The sequence below is a fragment of the Rhinatrema bivittatum genome, chromosome 2, assembly GCF_901001135.1.
Source record: "Rhinatrema bivittatum chromosome 2, aRhiBiv1.1, whole genome shotgun sequence".
NCBI lineage: Eukaryota > Metazoa > Chordata > Amphibia > Gymnophiona > Rhinatrematidae > Rhinatrema > Rhinatrema bivittatum.
This window is the reverse complement of record NC_042616.1, coordinates 519,789,832-519,812,458: the sequence shown is the minus strand read 5'-3', so window position 1 is coordinate 519,812,458 and position 22,627 is coordinate 519,789,832. Positions and strand designations below refer to the sequence as shown.

The following is a 22,627-nucleotide window of genomic DNA, read 5'->3' as shown; positions in this document are numbered from 1 at the left end:
CTTAGGCCAGATACTTAAGGTGAGGCCCTGCTTCCAGTTCCTCACCTTGGCAATCGGGTCAACACTCCGGTGTAGTTTGTTTGCCTGCTCTCGTGTCTCCTGTTCCAGTGTCTCCTGTTCCAGCATCTCCTGTTCCAGCCAAGGCCATGGACTCGCAGGGTCTCCTAGAGAGGAAGCACAGGGGAGTGCCCACCACAAACAAGAGTGCGCAGTCAATCTCCAAGCAAGCAGGTCCAGAGATCACAGGAGGCCAGAAAAGAGTGTCCGAGTGGATAGCGAGGATCAAGGCCAGAGTATCAGTCCAGAATGGTCAGCCAAAGCAGGGGTCAGTACCAGTAGTCAGTCCGGGCATAGTCAGGTCAGGCAAAGGTCAAGTTCCAGGCAGCGATCAAACGTGGTCAGTGGACAGGCAGAGGTCGGTTCCAGGCGGCGGTCAGATGTGTTCAAGAACAGGCAGAGGTCAGTACCGTGAGATCAGTCCGAAGGGTACTACCAGGGAATTGGAGAGACGAAGGAACAGGAGACGCTGGAACAGGAGATGCTGGAACAGGAGACACTGGAATATGAAGGCAAACTAGGTCACCAATGGTGTCTACCCGATTGCCAAGGTGAGGTCCTTGGGACAGGGCTTCGCCTTATGTAGTAGGTCCAAGTGATGTCATCGGGAGGCGCCCCGCGGGTTTTCCACCTTGGGCCCTTTAAAGGGCTGCACGTCAGCCGTGCACATGCCTAGGGGTGTGGCCAAGGACGCGGAGCCACAACGGGAGCTCTGCCATGGTGAGCGGGGAGCCCGAGGACATCGTGAACTGGCTGAGGTCGCAACGCAAGGGTGCCCATAGCTGGATGAAGGAAGTGCGAGGTAAGCAGGCCCGGCCGTGGTGCCAACACGGCCGGGAAACGCAACACTGCTTTACTCTTGAATAACTCCCTGCTAGGAGAAACTTTGGGCCAGATCTTAAAAGATACGCGCGGGCATAGATTTGTTTGCAAGACCCGGCGTGAACAAATCTACGCCTGATTTTATAACATGCCGCGCGCATGTTATAAAATCCAGGCTCGGCGCATGCAAGGGGGTGCACACATGTGCACCTTGCACGCGTCGAGCCCGAGGGGATCCCAAATGGCTTTCCCCATTCCCTCCAAGGCCGCTGCAATTTCCACTTTTTTTTCCGGCGCCCCTCACCTTCCCCAATCCGACCCACCCCCCCCATCCCTAACTAAATCCCCCCCACCTTTGATCCAAAAGTTACGCCTGCCCAAGGCAGGCGTAACCTGCGCATGCCAGCCAGCTGCCGGCATGCCATGCCCCGGCACAGGCCGCTGTGCCGGAGCACTCGACCTCACCCCCGGACCGTAGCCATGCCCCCGGACCGCCTATTTTGGAAAGCCCTGGGACATACGCGCATCCCGGGGCTTGTGAGCGCCGCCAAGCTATGCAAGATAGGCTCAGCGTGCGCAGGGGCAGCTTGGGGCAGCTTTTCGGGGGTTATGCGCGTATGTTACGCACGTAACCCTTTGAAAATCTGCCCCTTTATGTTTAGTTCAAGAATATTGTTCCAGAGTAGTGATAGCTAACAGAGAATTAGTAATTAATTGTCTGTTAAGAGAACATAAGAACATAAGAAATTGCCATGCTGGGTCAGACCAAGGGTCCATCAAGCCCAGCATCCTGTTTCCAACAGAGGCCAAACCAGGCCACAAGAACCTGGCAATTATCCAAACACTAAGAAGATCCCATGCTACTGATGCAATTAATAGCAGTGGCTATTCCCTAAGTAAACTTGATTAATAGCTGTTAATGGACTTCTCCTCCAAGAACTTATCCAAACCTTTTTTAAACCCAGCTACACTAATGTTTAGTTTAAGAGTACTGCTCCAGAGTGCTTGTAACCAGAAAAGGCTGTTAGTTAATTGGTTTGTTAAAGGAATCCCTGTACTATGGCTCAGTGTGCTAATGCAAGGCAAATATAAGGGTTAAGAAGCATGAAGCTGAACAAATTGGACAATTAAAGGTGTGTTATGGTTTGAGTGGATTCTTGGGTATTGTGGCAGATGACCACGCCCACGGGGAGGAACCCCACGGGGAGCCACAGTACTGGGCTAGACTCAGGATGCACAAACACAGAGTTATGTCTTTTATTGTACAGCTGATGTATACCCACCAGAGGTGGCAGTAAGAGCATGCCATACTGGGTCAGACCAAGGGTCCATCAAGCCCAGCATCCTGTTTCCAACAGTGGCCAATCCAAGCCATAAGAACCTGGCAAGTGCCCAAAAACTAAGTCTATTCCATGTTACCGTTGCTAGTAATAGCGGTGGTTATTTTCTAAGTCAACTTAATTAGTAGCAGATAATGGACTTCTTCTCCAAGAACTTATCCAATCCTTTTTTAAACACAGGTATACTAACTGCACTAACCACATCCTCTGGCAACAAATTCCAGAGTTTAATTGTGCGTTGAGTGAAAAAGAACTTTCTCCGATTAGTTTTAAATGTGCCACATGCTAACTTCATGGTGATCCAGAGGAAGCAGTCCAGGGACCCTCGGCAGAGGGAACCCGTCTCACCAAGATGGTATAGGGAGATCCAGGCGTAGGTTCCCAGCACGGTAGAGCTGTAGATGAGACAGACTGAGAATTAGATTACTCACTAGATGGTAGCTGTAAGGTTGATGATTCCACCGGGCAGAAGTAGATGGTAACAGGCACCGAGGCAGGGAGAGCAGGCCCTCGAGGAGCGAGTACCTGATCCCAGTAAGGCACCTGAAAGAAAGCAGAGGGCCCCCGAGGAGCGGGTACCCATGTTAGAAAATACCCCAAAGGGCAGAGAGAGCTTCCAGGGCAGCAAGGAAGCGGCAGAGTAACTTAGACCGGACGAGTCCAATCCACACAATCCATATCACGATCCGTATCACGATCCTTGCTAACTCAATGAGCAAGCAAACAGGCGTAGGCTAAATACCCGGATGGCGTGATGACACTCAAGGGGGAAGCCACCGAGGTTCCCACCATGACATGGATAAACACATGGGTGGCATGCACGCGTGCACCCTAGGAGGCCCTTAGGAGAATATGGCGTGAGGCTTTGTCATAGCCATTCTGGGGACGCCGGAGAATGCGGCTTGCAGACAAGGCGGTAGCCATCTTCCCAAGGCTAGTGGGGAGAGCAGAGAAAAAGGTGAGGCACAAGAGTCGAAGCCATCTGAGACTGACAGACACAACAAGGTGAATATGAAATGCCTGATGCGCACCAAAATCAGGAGATGCACGCACATGTAGGGCTTACATGCTCCAGCCATAATTTAAAAGCCGCCTATATGCATATCTTCCACTGCGTGCACATTTCTATCAGAATAAAAAAGGAGCATGGTATGGGCATGGTGTGGGTGGGGTGTAGGTGTTCCAGAGCAGGGCCAAGAGATGTGAGCACATATGCTTACGAGCTTCAACATACGCCCAGGTCTAGTGACACATAACTTTACTTCTGCTATGAAGGAGGTGAAAGTTTAAAAAACAAGCAAAAGGCCATTCCTGAGGGGTTTAAAGGGACTGGGGTAAGGGGGGAGGAGTGCAGGTTATTAAATCAGGGTGGTTTAGAGGACCTAACTCTACATTGGATGAACTGGTGAATGAACTGGTGAAACTGGCCTTGGTGTGGATGCACGCCAATTTTAAATTCCCTGATTTATGCATCTGAAACCCAATTTGCACAGTTGGGCATGCCTACTTACAAAATTAGACACACACATATGCGCAACAAGGTTATTTTACAAGATATGCTTCAATGTGCATCTGCATGCCCCTTTGAAAGTTTCTGTCCCTAGGTATAGAACTTGAGTCCTTGGTTTAAGGCAGACTAATTAGACCTTACTGAATTCTTTAGCCTCCTCAGCTGTGTGATAGCAAAATAAAGATACCTCTTAGTGGATAATTTTCTCTAATGAGAGACTGAGTTCTGACCTGAAGAATCCTGTACTAAAGATAAAAGAATAGCTGATTTTCCCTGCTAGAGGAGAACCGTCTGCAAGTAAGCACATAGGATATAGACTAGTGAATCCTTGAAACCTTGAATGCTATGACTAAGCTAATGGAATCTATCTTTAACAGTCCTACAGGCCGATACAGTAAAAGTCGCGCGCACGATTCAGTAAATTAATTTATTTAAATTAGGGCCCGCAGTAAAAAGAGGCGCTAGGGACACTAGCACATCCCTAGCGCCTCTTTTTCGACAGGAGCAATGGCTGTCAGTGAGTTTGACAGCAGACGCTCAATTTTGCCAGCGTCGGTTCTCAAACCCGCTGACAGCCACGGGTTCGGAAACCGGACGCTGGCAAAATTGAGCGTCCGGTTTTCAACCCACGGGCCCATTTTACATTTTTTTTTTTTTTAATTTTAACTATTTGTAACTTTTGGGACCTCCGACTTAATATCGCCATGATATTAAGTCGGAGGGAGTACAGAAAAGCAGTTTTTACTGCTTTTCTGTGCACTTTCCCGGTGCCGAGAGAAATTAACGCCTACCTTTGGGTAGGCGCTAATTTCTGAAAGTAAAATGTGCGGCTTGGCTGCACATTTTACTTTCTGAATCGCGCGGGCATAACTAATAGGGCCATCAACATGCATTTGCATGTTGCAGGCGCTATTAGTTTCGGGGGGGTTGGACGCGCGTTTTCGGCGCGTTATTAGCCCTTACTGAATAAGGGGTAAAGCTAGCGCATCGAAAACGCGCGTCCAAATGCGGGTTAACAGTGTGCCGGAGCGCACTGTACTGTATCAGCCCGTTAAATAGTTATTCTTGGTGTTAACATTGTCTCAAGTTCTAAGAGATATGGAACCTTGTATGGAAGATAATTGAGGTGGAACCCCATAGGCCCTGTAATATTTGAGTTTAACCTTAGTCCTGATTGCAATTTAGGAAAATAGAGCTGGGTTTTGTTATATTTGAATTGGCTTTTATGATTGGGCAAAACTGTGTTATTAAAGTATTAATAATTATATGGTTGCAAGATTCATCCTTTAAACCTTATGATGGTAAAACTGGTTACTGAAACTGTAGACAACCAGAGAGGGAGCCATTATTAAGGAAAGTACCCAGGGTAGAAAAGAGAAGGTAGCTTACAACATGACTAATTGTCTCCCCTGATGACCCCGGTACTGCCATACCCACTAATCACTATGTCTCCTGTATAGAATCACCATTTACAGCACCCACCCCCCACTCCCCCACCCCTTCTCTGGATCAAATGCAGGCATAATACTACAATCACATAGAAAATTTCCATTAAAGTTATGCATTGATTTTGGAGATTACAGACCATCACTTTCAATGTTTAAAAATGTAGCTGACAGACCCTGCATATCTCAGAAAAATATAAACTACTTATGTAGTTTATGCCCTGATCTTCTCGGGCCGCAGCGGCCCTGCTACCAGGCCTCTTCTCGGGCCGCTGCGACTTGGGATTCGCGGAGGCCCGTAAGCGCTGCTCCTCTTCTGCTCGCGCTGATGCTTTTCCTCCTTCCTGCCCGCGCGGCTCCAGCAACGTTTACTTCCGAGGCCGCACAGGCAGGAAGGAGGAGGTGCATCAGTGCATTTAAACGCAATCATTTTCTTCGGGCCATGGTGACGTGAGCTCCACCCCGGCCCTGTCGATCTGCCTGCTATATGCGTGTCGCTGCTCAGTGGTCGCATGAGCCTCCCTGCGCCCGGGATACCACTGCTCGCAGCGCCCCCTAATACTCGGCACCCTAGGCTCAGGCCTAGTTCGCCTAGTGCTTCCACCGGCCCTGTTTAAATCATATCCCCTCTCAGTTGTCTCTTTTCCAAGCTAAAGAGCCCTAATCTATTTAGCCTTTCTCCATAAGTGAGCTTTTCCATCCCCTTTATCATTTTTGTCACCCTTCTCTGTACCTTTTCTATGGCTGCTATATCTTTTTTGAGAAGGGATAACCAGAACTACACACATTACTCAATGTGTGGTTGCACCATGGATCTATGCAAAAGCATTATAATATTCTCATTTTTGTTCTCTATTCCTTTCAAAATAATTACTAACATTCTAGCTGCCTTTTTGACCACCACCACCACACACTGAGCCAAATTTTCAAGATATTGTTCACAAGAACTCAGAGGTCCTTTTCTTGGGTAGAGAGTGACTCCTAACATGGAACCTAGCAACACTTACCTGTTTAGATTAATTTTCCCTACATGCACTCCTTTGCACTCGTCCACATTAAATTGCATCTGCCATTTAGAAGCACAGTCTCATAAGCTCCTTTTTCAGCTCTTCACAGTCCACTGCTAGTTTAATGCTCAAAACAATTTTATATCATCTGCAAATCTGGTCACCTCACTCATCATTTTTTTCTTCAGATCATTTATGAATATGCTAAATAGCACAAGTCCCAATACCGTTCCCTGAGGCATTCTCCTAATGACCTTTCTCCATCTGGAAGACTGACTGTTTAGTCCTGTCTTCCATTTTCTGTCTTTTATCCAGTTATCAATCCACACTAGGACCCTGCCTCTGATCCCATGACCTCCCAGTTTTCTGAGGAGTCTCTCATGAGGTACTTTGCCCAATACCTTCGGAAAATCCAAATTACTATTTCCCTTTCATCTTTTTTCTCCATTTCACTCTTCTCTGCTTCTCTATCCTCTCATAGCTAAATGTCCCTCCTCCTTCCCCCTCTAGCCTTCCAGTCCTCCATCTTCTTCTTTTCATCTATATTTTTTTTAAGTACTGGGGAGAAGTAAACTATTGGGGTATATTATTTAGTGTGTTTGTGCTTTTTAATAGTCAGTAAGGCAGCTGATAAATAGAAGTTAGAGTGTTTGAGGGTTGGGGGATGTTGTTACAGACACATTCAGAGGTATCCATTGTAAAATTGACATCATTTAAGAATTTTTGACCTTATAAGTGATGAAAATTCTAAAAAGAGGAGTTTATTTATACACTGTAGTCTTTGTTAGCTGCATTGTACAAAAAAATTCTTTAATGATGTCAATTTTACAATGGATACCTCTAAATGTGTCTGTAACAACATCCCCCTAACCCCAACCCACCTCCTGAAAACTCACCCCAAATCAAAGTACTTCATTACAATGGTCCATATATAGAATATCAGACTGAGCCCTATAAAGAAGTTCTCTCTCTCTCTCTCTCTCAGTAAAGTGATGTGCATGAAGAGTATTTTATAACCTACTCATGTAGATTATAAAATAGTGCATATTTTTTGGCTCAGCGAGATATGTGCAGCCCTTTTAAAATGTACCCCTAAGGGAACAAGAGGACATCCTGTGGAAGACTTGGAAGTAACCAATGAAGATAGGAACTACTACTACTACTACTACTAGTGGTCATATATATAGTGCTACTGTTCAGAAACACTTGTAAGAGGCAGTGCCTTCTCTTTAGAGCTTAAAATCTAGTCAAGACACATAAACAAATAAGAATTTGGTGGGAATTATTTACTATTGTACATTATCATACATCCAGAATAGCTGTCATGTCTAACTTATATTGTTACTTTTTAAACCGTACTCGTGTCTAGGTCTGTGATCTAAATGGGTCTTTTTCATAGATGTGTGAGGCCAATGAAGATATCAATGTAGTTGGTCAAAGAATCCCAAAGATATTCCAGTTATTTCTGTCTCTCAGTCAGCCCTTATCTGCTACATGGTTCCTAACCCTGCACAGTATTCACCTCCTTTCACTGCCCAGGCAAACAAGGAGGAACTTAGAAATGGATGTCTAAGGAAGAACACCCTCAACATTATCACTGCAGGAGAAATATGAAGAAGTGGAGCCTCCACAGGCTTCTGCTGAGAGAACGGTTGCTTCTCTGCATAGACTTTAAACTTCTCTTTCTGATTCTCCTAAGTCTATCTAAAAGGCAAGCCAAAAACCAGGAAAAAGTCCTATAAATAGTCAACCCTTAAGTATAATCTGAAGAAGTTACTGAATCTTGAGATGAAACATGAAGAACTTTTCTTGCCTAACAGGAGGGAAACATTTCCTGCTTAACAGATTCAAATTGTAGCTGACAAACATTCTAATTGTGAGCTGCAAGGGCCTGCTATTGCGTGCACCCACATCACATGTGTAAGGTACATTTGACTGGTAAGAGGAAGATAAATGGTAGACTCCTCACATGCTTAAGGGAAATGTGACAGTAGCATATCACAAGTGTGAACAGTAATGTGTTCCTGTAGAATATTAACTGACAATTTGTATACAATCCACATCACTGATGTTACTGGCAGCCTAGTCCAGTCTCTAAGGAGATAGGATGCTTCTACTCAGAAGGAAGGGCTGCAGACAATGAGGAATCTGCCTTTTAGATCTCTTATTAAAGATGTGCTTGAAGCATGACAAGTAGTAGTCAGAGCACATCCTCTATGTCCTCTTTCCTTCTGAGTCCATATCTACTATCTAAATGTCAAGTTTGGTGCCAGTCAGCTCCAAGGGCCAAGAGTACAGGCAGAGGTTCAGCAGTTATGATTTGGACCATTGTCCACTGATAAGTTACTTTACTCTGCAGCCTTCCCCATCTTCCCTTACTTGTTCACGCCTCAGAAGTCCCATTCCTTCTTTGTCCCCTTTGCTAATTTTGCAGTAGAGACTCTTATTCTCTTTTGTGTTTACCCTCTTGAGATTAATTTTTTCAGCACCCTATGCAAGTAGATTGCATCGCTGGAGAAGAATCAAAAGTGTAAAAAAGATAAAGATTTGTACATTCTTTGGTGTTGAAGAGGTGTTGGTGCATTGATGACAGTGAATATGTCTTGTCTGGACAGTGTGGGACACATTTTAAAAGTCTAGCGTGTACGAAAACTGGGAGATATGTGAGTATGTCTGGCCAGTGCGCACCGAGCAGATTTTAAAAGCTGCCCATGTACGCATGTATCTCGCAGTTCACGCACAGACAAGAAGTTACAAAAAAGGGGTGGGGCATGATCATGGTCTGGGTGATGCATGGGCGGGACATGGGAGTTCTGGGACTTTAACATGAAATGTGAGTGTAAGTATTTACATGCACAAGCGTGTGCCAGGGTCCCCTGCACATAACTTTACTACTGCTATGAATCTAGATTAGTCAGAGGGGATTTAAGGGTTGGTGCTAACAAGGTAAAAGGGAAACTATTTAACTAGGAGGGTTAGGAAATCCTAGCCCTTACCTGAGCAAACTGGGAACAAACTGGAGAAACTGGTAATTGTGTCAGTGTGCATGTCTATAAAAATCCCCCCACTTATATGGTAGAGGCGGCATTTGCACACACATGCGTGCATCCATGTACAATTGTGCATACATATACACACATACAGCCTATTGTATACAATGTGACATATATGTGTGTATTTTATAAAATGGCTGCATCCTTTGGTACAAGCCGGCATATGCGTGTGCATGTGTGTCTGCACACCAGTATCAAAGTTACAGTCTGCCTTTGCAGTTTGTCTCCTATTTCTTTTGTGGCATGTAGTATTTTGAGAGCTATCTCCAATTGTGGATGCTAGCAATACAAAACATGGAAATATTTGTAATTCAAATTTGTGAAAATGCATAGAAATGCATAGAAGTTTTATTTTCCACATTTGCATGACATTTTGTTAGTATTAGGTGAAATTTTTGTTATTACAGGCATTTTTTTTCTTTCCTTGGTTTGTGTCTCATACAATGAGCAGGATGTTTTCTACAGCTATTTGATATATGGCTTTGACATAGGATGGAGGAGAATTCATCAAGCGCTACTAGCTTAGAAGAATGAAAGCACCAAGCAGACAATATCACGGGCATTACAACAGGATGCATAATGTTAAAAAAAACAAAACAGAAAAACAAAAACAAATCTTTTGTAAGAATGCACAGAAATGGATTAATATTTACTGTTATAAAACAAGTGAATGAATATTTATAAGTGCAAGAAAAAGCTCTCCTGCCAGAGTTGTGTCAGCATGAAGTAGGTATTAATGTACTTGGGTCTGAGGCCTATTGGAAGTGAATACAAATATGTATACAGTTGAGTTAATGGGTGCTTGTGGATAGTTCTGGGGACAAAGTGAAGGGCATTAATGGAACATCTACTGTGATTCCTCCTGTTCATTCCAAATATCTTTTTACAGACAATGACAATTTGATAAATAATTTCTTTCATCTACTGACTATCTCCCAAATATATGCTTTTGTGGCATTTTCTATCTGAGATTTTTCCACTATTCTCCCTCCAGAGGTAAAAAGGAATTTAAGTGAATTGAGGACATACAGAAGCTTGAAAGTGAGAACTCTGCAGACTGTGAGGATTAAGTACAGTTTAGGATGGACATGGACAAAAAAGGACGTTTCACAAGTCCCTTTTCGTGCTGCAATAGCTAAAAAGGGGCGGAGTTGGGGCGGCGTCTGCCCCAGAAGAGGAGTCGGGGCAGACGCCATGAAGCGTGGATGGCAAAAATGACCCCCATAGGACACAATGAAAATAGACTTGAAAATGAATTAAATATATATAACTCAGGCTTTCATTCCATAAACTAACATAAATCATGAGCAACAGAAAAAAAATGTTTAGAGCTAAAAAAGAATCCATAGAAGTTTACAAAAATATTTGATTCTGAAGCACTTACTCATTATTACAGCTTTAAATCTAGAATAGCATCTTCTCAAATTATAGACATCTTAGGGCCAACACTCAATAACAATTTCATAAGCTAAATGCTACTCAACAGACATTAGCTGAAATATTTAGCATATCAACATTTATTATTGTCAAAATCTAAGGAATGAGCAATATGGTCTAATTAGAAATCAGTACATTATGAAAATAGCTGGAAAACTCTCTCATCAATCCACATCTACATCCAGGTGTTATAACCAAGCTAATGTTAAAACACTAAAAATGCAGCATCTGCTCAGACAGATTTGAAGAATAATTAAAAGTGGTGGATCCTTGGGCTGAGGTGGGGTTGACACAACCCGTAGGCGAGGGCCTATGGGTCCCCACCATCAGCAGACAGAGTGAGCTGAAGCTGGAGGCCACTGGAGCTTCACCTATACCAGCCCAAGTTCCCCTAGGGTTGAGCCTTCGGGTGCCGGGGCCGGCAGGACTTAGGCGGGCCTTGAGGTTGGGTATCAGTAGTAGCTGGTTCAGCCCAGAGACAGCAGCCAGCAGGTGGCATGATCCTATCCCAGACAGGATGCGGAACGGAAACCCAAGCACCAGGGAATAGGAGGATACTGAATGTGCCTGAGCAAAGGAAGGCCAAAGCTTTAATAGTCCATGTCCAGAGGATAGGGACAGAGGCGTCACTGTCAAACTTGAGTAGAAGCGGGCAGCACTTTGAAGGTGTAGCAAGCAACGTGGAATTCTGGACTCAAGAGACTGAGACGAAATCATATGTAGCAAAGTTCAAGGCATGGAGAAACAAGCGTGGTCAGACGTAGCAATGGTCAGGACACGGACAAGGCAGGCATGGTCAGACGTAGCAATGGTCAAGGCACGGAGAAGGCAGGTGTGGTCAGATGTAGCAATGGTCAAGGCACAGAGAAGGCAGGCATGGTCAGGCATAGCAGAGGTCGGGCTTGGAGAAGGCAGGTAGACAAAGTCAGGTGAAGCAGTGGTCAGGCTTGGAGAAGACAGGTAGGCGAAGTCGGGCGAAGCAGTGGTCAGGCTTGGAGAAGGCAGGTAGGCGAAGTTGGGCAAAGCAATGGTCAGGCTTGGAGAAGGCAAGTAGGCGAAGTCAGGCGAAGCAGTGGTCAAATCCAGGAAGTCAATCAAACACAAGACAAGACGAAAGTGGAACAGGAACCAGGAACCGGGAACTAGGAGAATCAGGAACACGAACAAACAAGTACTGCAGCAACGAGCACTCGGAAACCAGGAACAGGAGACCAAGGAGACCTGTTGCAAAGGCGACGCTGAGGAGTGCAGCCTGAGTATTTATGTGCTGAAGGATCTGACGTCAGCATCCGGGTCCGCGGACAGGTTCCCGCTGCGGGCCCTTTAAATCATTTACTGATGTGCGTGCATCTGGGGGGGGGGGGGGGGCACGGCGCTAACAGCGGCGTCTCTCCGCGAGGCCCGTGGAGAGGCCCGAGGAGTCCCAGGAAGCAAAGCAGGGCCAGAGGTGCTGGCAGGAGTCCGAGGTCGAGACTGGCGGCCCACTGCTGCCAGCAACAAGGAGCTGGAGCCTAAAGCTTATGCAGAAAGGTGAGAGGACCGCACTGCGGGGCTGCCGCGGGCGGCAAGCCTAACAGGTCATAGTTGTGAGGCCACTAACATCAAGAAAATGGAAGAAAGAGAAACCCTGGAATTATATAGTATTTAAAACAAATGAAAATACCAAAACTTTGTAATACTGTATTATGACTGCAATAATAATATATTAAAATAGATGTAGTTCTTCAATGCTTCTGAATCAAAATTTTTGTACAGTAATAATTCTCAAAGAAAAACAGCATAATATATTCCAAAGTTAATACAAATAACCAGCTTGATACAGTGCCTTTCTGTGTTTTAAATCTTTCACTTTTAAGTTATGAGACCAAACTCATCAGAAGAAAAAGAAAAGCTTTGCATCTTTTGAAGGAGTTTCATGGCTACAAGTCTGTTGGCATGCAAAGTTTAAAATGCTTTAAGGTGAATTATAAAAGCCCAACTCATATCTGAAACCTAGCTGAATGACAAAGACAATGTGCACATAAACCAAATATCGAATGATAACTATGATATATTTCATTATCTAAGACCAAAATGAAAAGGCGGGGGATTATTATTAATTAGTAAAAAAGAACACAAGCTAGTACCTTACAAGGAAGAGATTAACCCTCCCTATGAGGTTGCAATTCTAAAATTTCCTCAAATAAACTTAGGACTGGTCTACTGTCCCCAAGGCATACTGCAAAAAGACTGCTCGCCACTTACTGAATTATTCGCTAAGGTGTTTCCATCACCAGAATCCATAATAATTGTAGGAGACTTTAACCTCCATGTAGACAAAATACCGAGAACCTTAGCCTGTGAAATGTTTCTAGAAGCAATGGAAGCCCTGGGATGATCGCAATCTGTCTCAAAAGCCACTCATAAAGCGGGTCACACTCTAGACCTAATATTTGCTAATAGCAGTAATTGCATAATCAATACTTCACACATGATATTGCCCTGGTCTGATCACCAATTAATAAAGGCAGAAATAGCCTTCACCCACCAAATCCAAAATAATATAGATAACAAACACACTTTTACATTCAGAAACAGATATTCAAGTATTCAAGTATTCAGAAATACTTGTTGAAGCAATAGAAAATAATCTCCATGAACTAAATCAAACCAATTGTACATCGGCATTCGATCCTTGAATAAGATTGTCAATAACATAGCTGAAAATCTAAGCCCTGTCCAGACAAAAACTATTAACAAAGAAAGGAATAACACCATACATAAAAAGCCCTGGTACAATGATGAATTAAGAAGCACTAAACAGAACCTTAGAAAATTAGAGAAACAGTGGCGGAAGTGCCCATCTGAAGAATCCCTAAGAAAATATAAATCTTTCCTTACAAAATACCATACACTAATCAACAAAGCAAAAAAAGATTACTTTGCTAAAAAGATTCACAGGGTTATATTTAATTCTAAATTGCTCTTAGGTTGTTAAAAATGTATTTAAAGACCCGACATCTTCCATCTCGAGAAACTACAACTTCACAAAGCTGCTTGCAATGATTATGCTACCGCATTCCTAGACAAAATAAATAAGTTGAAAACACAATTCCCTCTGTTCTCCATCAAAAGCACCTGAAGATTCGAATTGCATGGTTAAGTGGTCCACGTTTGACAGAGAATCAAACTGGAAATTAGTCAAATCATTAATAAAATGAATCCTGCCATTCACCCACATGACCCAATTCCAGCCAGTTCCTTGAAATAAGTATACGGGGTTATCACTCAGACAATCACATTAATTAACCTGTCTCTCTTAGAAGGAACTGTTCCAAATGAGTTAAAACAAGCAGTGATAAAGCCAATCATAAAAAATAAGATTGGTAGAACTAACGATTGGGACAAATATCAACCACTATCCAACTTGTTTTTTCTAGCAAAAGTTCTTCAGAAAGCAGTATTATTCCAGCTTGTAAATCACCTGTAGGATCAAATTATCCTCTCTCCAAATCAATTTGATTCAGGAAACATCACTCAACTGAGACATTACTCCTCTCATTAATGGACTCAGTTTTACGAGGGCTTGACGAAGATGAATCTTATTGTCTTGTGCTAATTGACTTAAAAACCACCTTTGACACAGAGGACCATAACCTGTTATGCCATCAGATAGAAACATTGGGATAGACGGCAGGGTTCTCAGATGGTTCTCCTCATTTCTATCTAACAGAACATTGTAAGTCAAACTGGGCAACCATATATCTGATATATTCCAGTGTGATACAGGTGTCCCTCAAGGCTCATTCCTCTCAGCAACGCTATTCAATATCTACATGTTCCCACTATGTAAATTACTGATGAATCTAGAAATAACCTTCTTCTTGTATGCCGACAACATACAGTTTTATATCCCACTCTCCAAATCATTTGAAAATACAGCTTTGTTACTCTCTACCTACATGAAAGCAATACAAGAACTTTATCAACTTAAACTATCACTAAAACCTACAAAGACAAATCATTTGGCTGAGCAGAAACTCATCAATAGTGAAACCACCTGCCCCAAATTTGGGTAACTTTCAAATTAATCTCTCTAATCAAGTACGGGTTTTAGGTATACAGCTAGTTGAGAACCGCACAATGAAAATGCACATCAGTAAATTAATCAAAACAAGTTGTACCAAGTTGTGGATACTACATCGATTGAAACCATTATTAACTTTTCAGGACTTCCGTACCGTCTTGCAAACTCTAATCTTCTCAGACCTAGACTACTGCAACTCCTTACTACTAGGCCTTCCAGCTTGTAACTTAAAACCACTACAACTATTTCAAAACACTGCAGAAAGGCTCTTATTAGGATCTAGGAAATATGATCAAATTACATCCTCACTGATGTCACCGCATTGGATACCAGTACAATCCAGAATCTACTATATAGCATTAATGATAATATTCAACATCACTCAATCAAATAATACTGGCATGTTAGGAGTGACACTACAAACATACAATCCACGCAAACACTAAGATCTCATAATAAAGGACTATTGACTATTCCCACAATTCGGATCACACATCTGACAAAAATAAGAGATCATATATTCTACATAGAGGGTCCAAAACTATGGAATGTTATGCCCGAGTTGTTACATATTTTACCAGATAGAAGGAAATTTAAATCTAAGCTAAAAATATGCCTATTCAAAAACCTTATAATTTAACTTAAAAACATCTGAAAATATAGACAAGAAGGACAAAAGATAATAATCAAATCATGAAGAATAAATCAAACGAGAAAATGTAACAATCTCAAAACAACCCACTAAAATGTGAAAACTATCACCTCATTCTAATTTTCAACACACTTTGCCATAAGTACTAGATCAATTATGAAGATGTACTAGAAAAGTTAACTTGATAAATATTAATGCCTGTCTATGAACACCACCTTTTTAACCAATCATTGTTTGTTTGTTGAATTATAGCTATGAATGTTACTTTGTAAACCGTTGTGATCTATACAAGGAACGATAGTATATAAAATGTTTAATTAAATAAATAAATAAATAAATAGGGGATTCTCAAATATGCTGGGCTTGCACAAGTCAACCAGATTTTAAAAGCTGCCACGATATGGGCATATCTCCCAGAATGCACACATCTCGGAAGTTTTCAAAAAAGGACAGTGTATGGGCATGGTCTGTGCGGGGAATGGGCATTTCAGAGTGTGAACCTGAGATACGTGCATAAATACCTATGTGATCTGGCTTGCGCTGAGGCCCCCTGCCACATAACTTTATTTCTGCTATGGATGAAGTGTAAATGAAAAAATAAAGAAAATAGGCAGATTTGCAGGGTTTTAAGAGTTGGGGATAACTATAGGGAGTGAGGGCTATTATACTAAGGGTTTGGAGGACCTCTCTCTTACCTGGGCGAACAGGGGACGAACTGGTAAAACTGAGAATAGCGTTGGAGTGCGCCCCTTTTAAAATCCCCCTATATATGCAATAAAGGTGGCATTTACAAGCACATGTGCATGCCCACTTAAAATTTGGCGCACATATGCACAAGGCCAGGCTATTTTATAACGTGTGTATAGGATTTACTCACAAAAAGTACACTTTACTCATGTAAATGGCTTTTTATAATTGCTACGATAGTATGTTACATTAACATGCGTAACTCTTTTGAAAATGCACCTGTTAATCTTCAGAGCGAATTATCCTACATTATGTTCTTCGCGGATTGGTAGTCCCTTCCTTTAAAGATTACAAACTGACTACCATTTGCAATTAGTCATTTTCCTGGATTGGTCCATTTTTTGGAACCAGTTACCTAGAGAGATTCATTCTTCTCATGATCTTATGACACTTTACAAGTATATGAAATGGGATTTTGTTTTGGGTTTGTTTGTTTTTTTGTAACGCTGTGGGTGGCTGATAAACTGGGGTTGCAATGGCAATTGAATAAGTTTGCTAATTGTATAAAATATTTCTGCTCTTGTTTCTATGTTAGGGCTGTGGAGTAATATTATTTGTGCTGTTATGCATTACTTAAAGTATTTTCAGCTTGTTTGGGGTATTGTAACTTACTGTATGATTTGTTTCACTGTCAGTTGAATTAACATCTGCGGGCTTGTTTTGGGGGTAGACTGATATAGTGGTTCCATTTGTTAGATGTATTTTGTTGATGGTTGTCAATGTTTTAATATCATGATTTGATTTCAAATAGCTGTTAACAATGCAGGCTTCAAATATTTTTCTCTGTTTTGCAAGACTTAAAATGTATTTTCTTAAATATAAAGCATTTCAATATGAGCACAATGAATTGTCCATGAGTACAGAAGTCTGAAATCTTCCTTATATATAATACTGCTTTCTTTAATTTCTGAATTGGTCTGACAATCATAATCAATACTACTTTTCATTTTAGACCTAATACAAAAAGAGTTTGTTATTAAAAATAAAATCTAAAAAAAAAAGTTGTTAAACCTTAATACCAAATCACGAATGTAATGCAAATATAAATGTGCAGAGCCCTCCAAGCAGCAAGGTGGAGGCAATGGAGTATAGGGAAGTGTCTCCCACTGTTGCCTATGCTATCTATACCTGTACAAGGAATTAATGAAAGAATATAGCCATTGGTGTTATCATTACAGTATTCATAAAAGTCAACATTTAAAAAATTTCCACACTACTTTCTAACTTCATTTAGCCTAATAGCACAATACAGTTACCTCCATTTAGTGCAACAGATTTACAAACTTAAGCAAAAAGTTGTTCCACAATTTTTTTGCAACAAAATAAAAAACAATTTGGCATTTTTATTGTACAACCAGTTCATATTCTAGGGTCATAATTTATTATGACAGCTCATGAACAAAGGATAAGGTTATTACAACAGTTAGAAAATTCTTAAAATTCCATGGCACAGTTTTTCAAGAGCCTACGATAATGCTGTGGCACATTTGAATAAAATTGTATATCTCTCAATATGCACCAAAACTTGTGTTTAGGTTTTGGATTAAATTAAATGTTATACTGCCTTGAAGCCCCTTCGATGAGTATGGCACATTGGCTGAGACAAGAGAAAAGCTTTTTCTATGGCTGCTCCTATAATTTGGAATTTGCTGTGAGTGCTTACACCGTATGACTTGTATGAAAACTTTCCGGTCAATGCTTAAAAACATTTCTTTTTTCAGCTTGGCGATGTGATCAGTTTCTGTTGCTTGGACTGCTTTAAGTTTAGATTAAGTATGTTTTCATTTTGTATCATTTTTAATTTTATTATATACGTTTGTTTTGTATATTGCCTAGAACCTGGCACCAGGCACCAAATAAATAAATAAATATTAATCATCTGTGAAAGAAGTTGTAAATCAGAGGTTTATATACAGGTTGAGAAATCATGAGCCATTAAAATTCTTGGGCTCCTTTCTGTTAAGTTTATAATTATAATACAATTTTAAAGCATGAGTTCTGGTCTGATTTTAGCAAAGTGGTACAATCTGTCAAAAAAGTTGAGAAGAAGCTTTTTTTTTTATTTTTTAAATAATACTATTCACACAGTTTACCATTATCCCAAAGCCAGTCATTTCTCCAGTGATTTTTAATGGTAATACACAGACCTTTTGAAAAAAAAAAAGTTTGACATCCCTCTACAGAACAGAATGCTATTTATTTTTTGTAGACATATAACATTCTTATTTCAAAGAGAAAACAAATCCAGCAGTCTTCCATTATTCTAGAGAGTTCTCTTAAAGTGGGAATTGATTTAATTCAAAGTTTTTAAAGTGCACCATGATAATAAAGCTGCTTCAAAACAAAACTTCTAAAAGTTTGTAAGCTTGGTCAGGGTCAATAAAGCAGCAAAAAGCAATAATTTAATGAGCCATGTGAGGTGTTACCAGGACCTAGTCAAAAAGAGCATATAAAAACAATCACAGTACATATATTTCCATTTGGACAGTAGGAAAATTATTATTTATTTGGATTTCCTCTGTCCAGCTTTTAAAGAAACTAGTCCAAGCTGTTCTGAAATTTCTCTCCTACTATGGACAGTATAAATGTGAATGCATTTATGGACTGAACAAGCTATGCATCCAAAGTACTGATGTCCATTTTACTAATAAGAGAAACATGAAATAAAGACACAGAGATTTCAGGTATCCTCTTAATGCATTAATTGAAAGCTTATTTATTGGTTCCTTATACATGGCTGAAAGTTCTTATGAAGAAATTTAGTTATCTCTACTAGCAATGTACACTCCTTAATCACTATCTTGTCATCTTTATCTTTCCCTTTCTTTCTTCATCTTATTTATTTTTCATTGCATTAAAAACTTTAGACAGCCACAGTTAACATGTATATCAGAATTTAGAAAAAGCATCCCTACAAGTTTATGGCCAGGCCAGAGAGAAATAACTACATAGGTACATAAAAATTTCTATGCTGGGTTAGCCTAGGTCAATCAAGCCCAGTGTCTTGCCTCTGACAGTGGCCAATCAAGGTCACAAGTACCTGGCAGACCCCATAAAGTAAATATAATTCCTGTTACTCACTCCCAGAGATAGCAAAAGCTGGCATATTTTAAAGCTAGAGCATAGAGGTAGAAAACAGCAATAAAGTGATAAATCTACTAAAGGAAAAAAAGTGTTTTTCAGCAGTTTGTGATAAGTAAATGAAAGCACATGAATCTGTGAACATGCAGTTTTACTGGCTATAATTAGATAGACATACCTGTGTCTAAATGCATCACTCTATTAGCAGAAAAGTAATACATTCCAACCATTCTTGTTATCTTCCACATTTTCTTTAAGTCATCCTCAGATGCTCCTGGCTCTTGTAATATATTTGTAAATCCAATAGAATAGGCAAGGTATGTTTTATCCATTTGTGTCTTATGTAGTTTAAATCTCTACTGAAATATCCAGTTATAATTCCACAATTTTAAGGAAGGGATGAAAAGGTTATCGGTATTGAGCCCCCTTCTGCCAATTATTTCATGCAATTGTAATGCTTCACTGACAATGATACCGCACCTATAGATATAAAATGAGTAAGAGTTAGCATGGAATGCATGAGTAGTATGCCCAAAAGAAACTATGCAAAGCATTAGATCTAAATATACAATTCAGATTGCAACATTCAACTTTTTAAATAATTTTAATGAAGTTCTGCATGAGCTAACTTATTTGCTTATCGCAAAATGAACAACCAACAAGCTCCATAATGTTTAACTATTATGAAAGGATTCTATTTGAAATTTTTACTGTTAAACAGTAAAAATGTTATGATTTCATCACTGTCAAAGTAATCCTACAATGTTAGATTAGCCAGATGACAGGTTCATTTTTTGAACTCAGTTCTTGCTTGTGGGAAGCCTGTGCAGGTAGTGTTCACAGTCATGATATGTGGACCCTGGCAAAGATCTGTGGCTGCAATGGCTAACCTAGTTAATATGAGGGGTTGGGGAAAAGGGCAAAAAAAGTGGTAGGTGGAAAGCACCAGGTTGCTTCAAATTAAGATCCATGGTACTATAGCCCAAGTTGGACAGATTCTGATTGAGCTCCTAACCCAAAGATGAAGGAGGAAGTTGCCAGGAAAAACAATAGTAATACTAAAGCAGGTTAGAAAGGTCAGAAATAGATGCAGATTTAACTGCTGAATCTGCTGGTCTCTCCACAGTTTTCCTAAAAGGATGCTCATATTTATTTATTTATTTTATTTATTTATTGGTTTTTATATACCGCCGCTTATCAAGATATCACGTCGGTGTACAGAGAACATATTAACATCCGCCTAAGCGTTATACATAGAACAAGGTATATAATCATCATCCAACTCAATCCGAAAAGAAAAAAAAGTTACAAAACCAAACTTCACACAACAATGTAATGAATCTACAAAAAAAGTGTACAGACTGATATTTTGTTTAATTTTAGGAGAGACAGGTAATGAGCAAAATAAGGAAACCGGATTAGTATAATCTGAAATGCTATAACAATAACCAATGCAACAAAAAAAAGGAAAGCAAAATACCCCACACAAAGAATCAATATAAAACAAAACAAGTGGGTAGTAAATAGATATTTAGTGCCCACTGCTTTGTTTCGTTTCTTTTTTTTTTGTTCTTGTTAGATTGGTTATTTAGTACCCACTATTTTGTTTTGTACAAAAATGAGCAAGACAATGAAAGTTTTGACCCAGCCTATGTATGAGCACCACCACAAAGGGAGGCGGTGAAACAGCATCTAACGTGCGCACCCTGGTCTACCCAGTGCTGCTCATTAGCTGTCTCGTTTCTACACACAAAAGACGCGCTAAAGCCTTCAGTGCGCCAGGGAAGGAGAGGAAATAAATAAACAAACAGAAGTTTAAGGAGAGCGGTAAGGTTAACAGAAAATCGGCCAAGGTGGAATAGATGGCCGTGCGAGAAAGGGGAACATACCTGGCTTCTAGCCTGAGCCGACAGACGCTGGGACCCGAGAGCGCCCGACTCTTTGAAACTCCGGAACAATAAAAGTCAGCAAACACCCGGGGCTGTCGTTCCCCGCAACCGGGGAAAGGACACAAACAAAGCCCGTGGCGCCTGCGGACCGGCAGACCTGCCAAGGTGCGCCACTTCCCCCCCAAAAGGCGCCCCCCGACAGCAACCCCCAGACACGATCTCGTCCATCTCCATCCTCCTCGTACTTCAGCCTGAGCCAAAGACGAGGGGAGACGGCGGCCAGCCTCGTCCACGCAAGCCGGGACACACAACTCTCTCCTCTTCTGTTCCCTCGTTCTCCCGCTTTGCTACCGTCACGTCCGATGCCAAAAATAAATAAAAGTTCAAATCCCTTGGAGATGGAAGGCAAGAAAACATTATTCCTCAACGCCAAGATTTTGTATCCATCTTTGCTGTATTGTGTTTTGTTGTTATTTTCGTTAGTTTTCTGTTGTTGTTGTTGTTGTTGTTGTTATTCTTTTAAAGGAAGTTCCGAGAAAAGCAGGACATCTTCTTCATTCTTTAAAAACAAAAAATCCCTTTTTAAATACTTTCAATATAATTTTTTTTTAAAGTGTACTTATGAAGCTATAAAGGGAAAAAATATTCAACTTTCTGCAATGACTTCTTCATAAGTCGCGTTCCACCTGATCACTTTCCAAGTTTAAAACAAATATCTCTGCTCGCCAGCAAATAAAGAAAAAGAAAGCGAGGAAAGGGAGGAAAAAAAAAACAAAACACCTCACCGTCTCCAAACTATAACAGACCTCCCATGGATCGACTTTCCGAGGAGTTGGACGTTTTGGAGTTGCAGAAATCGCTCTAAGACACCGGCTGAAAGCCAAGAAAGGATGCGGGATGCAGCTCTGGAGTTGAGCGGAGTTTTTCCTTTTGTTCAAGTTCCCCGAGCGAAGAGACAAAGAGCCAGCGAGCAAGCAGCAGGTTTCTCCCTCTCACCCCCTCCCTCCCGCCACCCCGCCCTCCCTCCTCCACCCAAAGGAGAAACACAGATCCGCCTAGACCTCACCCACCCAGCGCTGCAACTTTCATCTTCTCTCGCCAATCGTCGCATAGAGCCGCGGGCCGAGGGTGGGGGGCGCGCTGGGGTGGGAAGAAGAAGGGAGCGGGGCGGAGGAGGGGGGTCCCTGCAGGATCTGGACGCCCCTCGGTGGCCGTTTTGAGGCGCGCGCGGCGCCCCAAGTTCCGCGAGCGCGCGGGTCTCTTGAGAGCGCGAGACTGTGAGACCCGCGCGCGCCTCAAACGGCCATCGAGAGGCGCGCGGTGCCGGAACGCAACAGCGGAGTCCGGAAAGGTGGGCGCCTGGGGACCGCCTTGGAGCAAGGTGAGAAAGGAGGGGATGGCGTTAGCTGAAGAGTAATGGGGGTATGAAGGGCTGGCGCTTGCTAGTGGAAAGGGACATAATCGTTGTGCTTAATTATCTCAAGAAGTGAGAGGAAACGTGTGTGTGTGTGGGGGGGGCGG

At 41.7% G+C, this 22,627-nt stretch overlaps 1 long non-coding RNA gene across 1 annotated transcript in view; it reads right to left on the bottom strand.

Moving 5' to 3' along the window:
• The window catches only part of LOC115085125, a 234,427-nt gene extending 212,362 nt beyond the window's left edge, over positions 1-22,065 (bottom strand). Inside the window, exons 1-2 of the long non-coding RNA XR_003854741.1 lie at positions 21,107-22,065; positions 19,396-19,697 (exon numbers count right to left, since the gene is read on the bottom strand). This is a non-coding gene — a long non-coding RNA (uncharacterized LOC115085125). The remainder of the gene's footprint in view (positions 1-19,395; positions 19,698-21,106) is intronic.
• Positions 22,066-22,627: the final 562 nt, after the last annotated feature.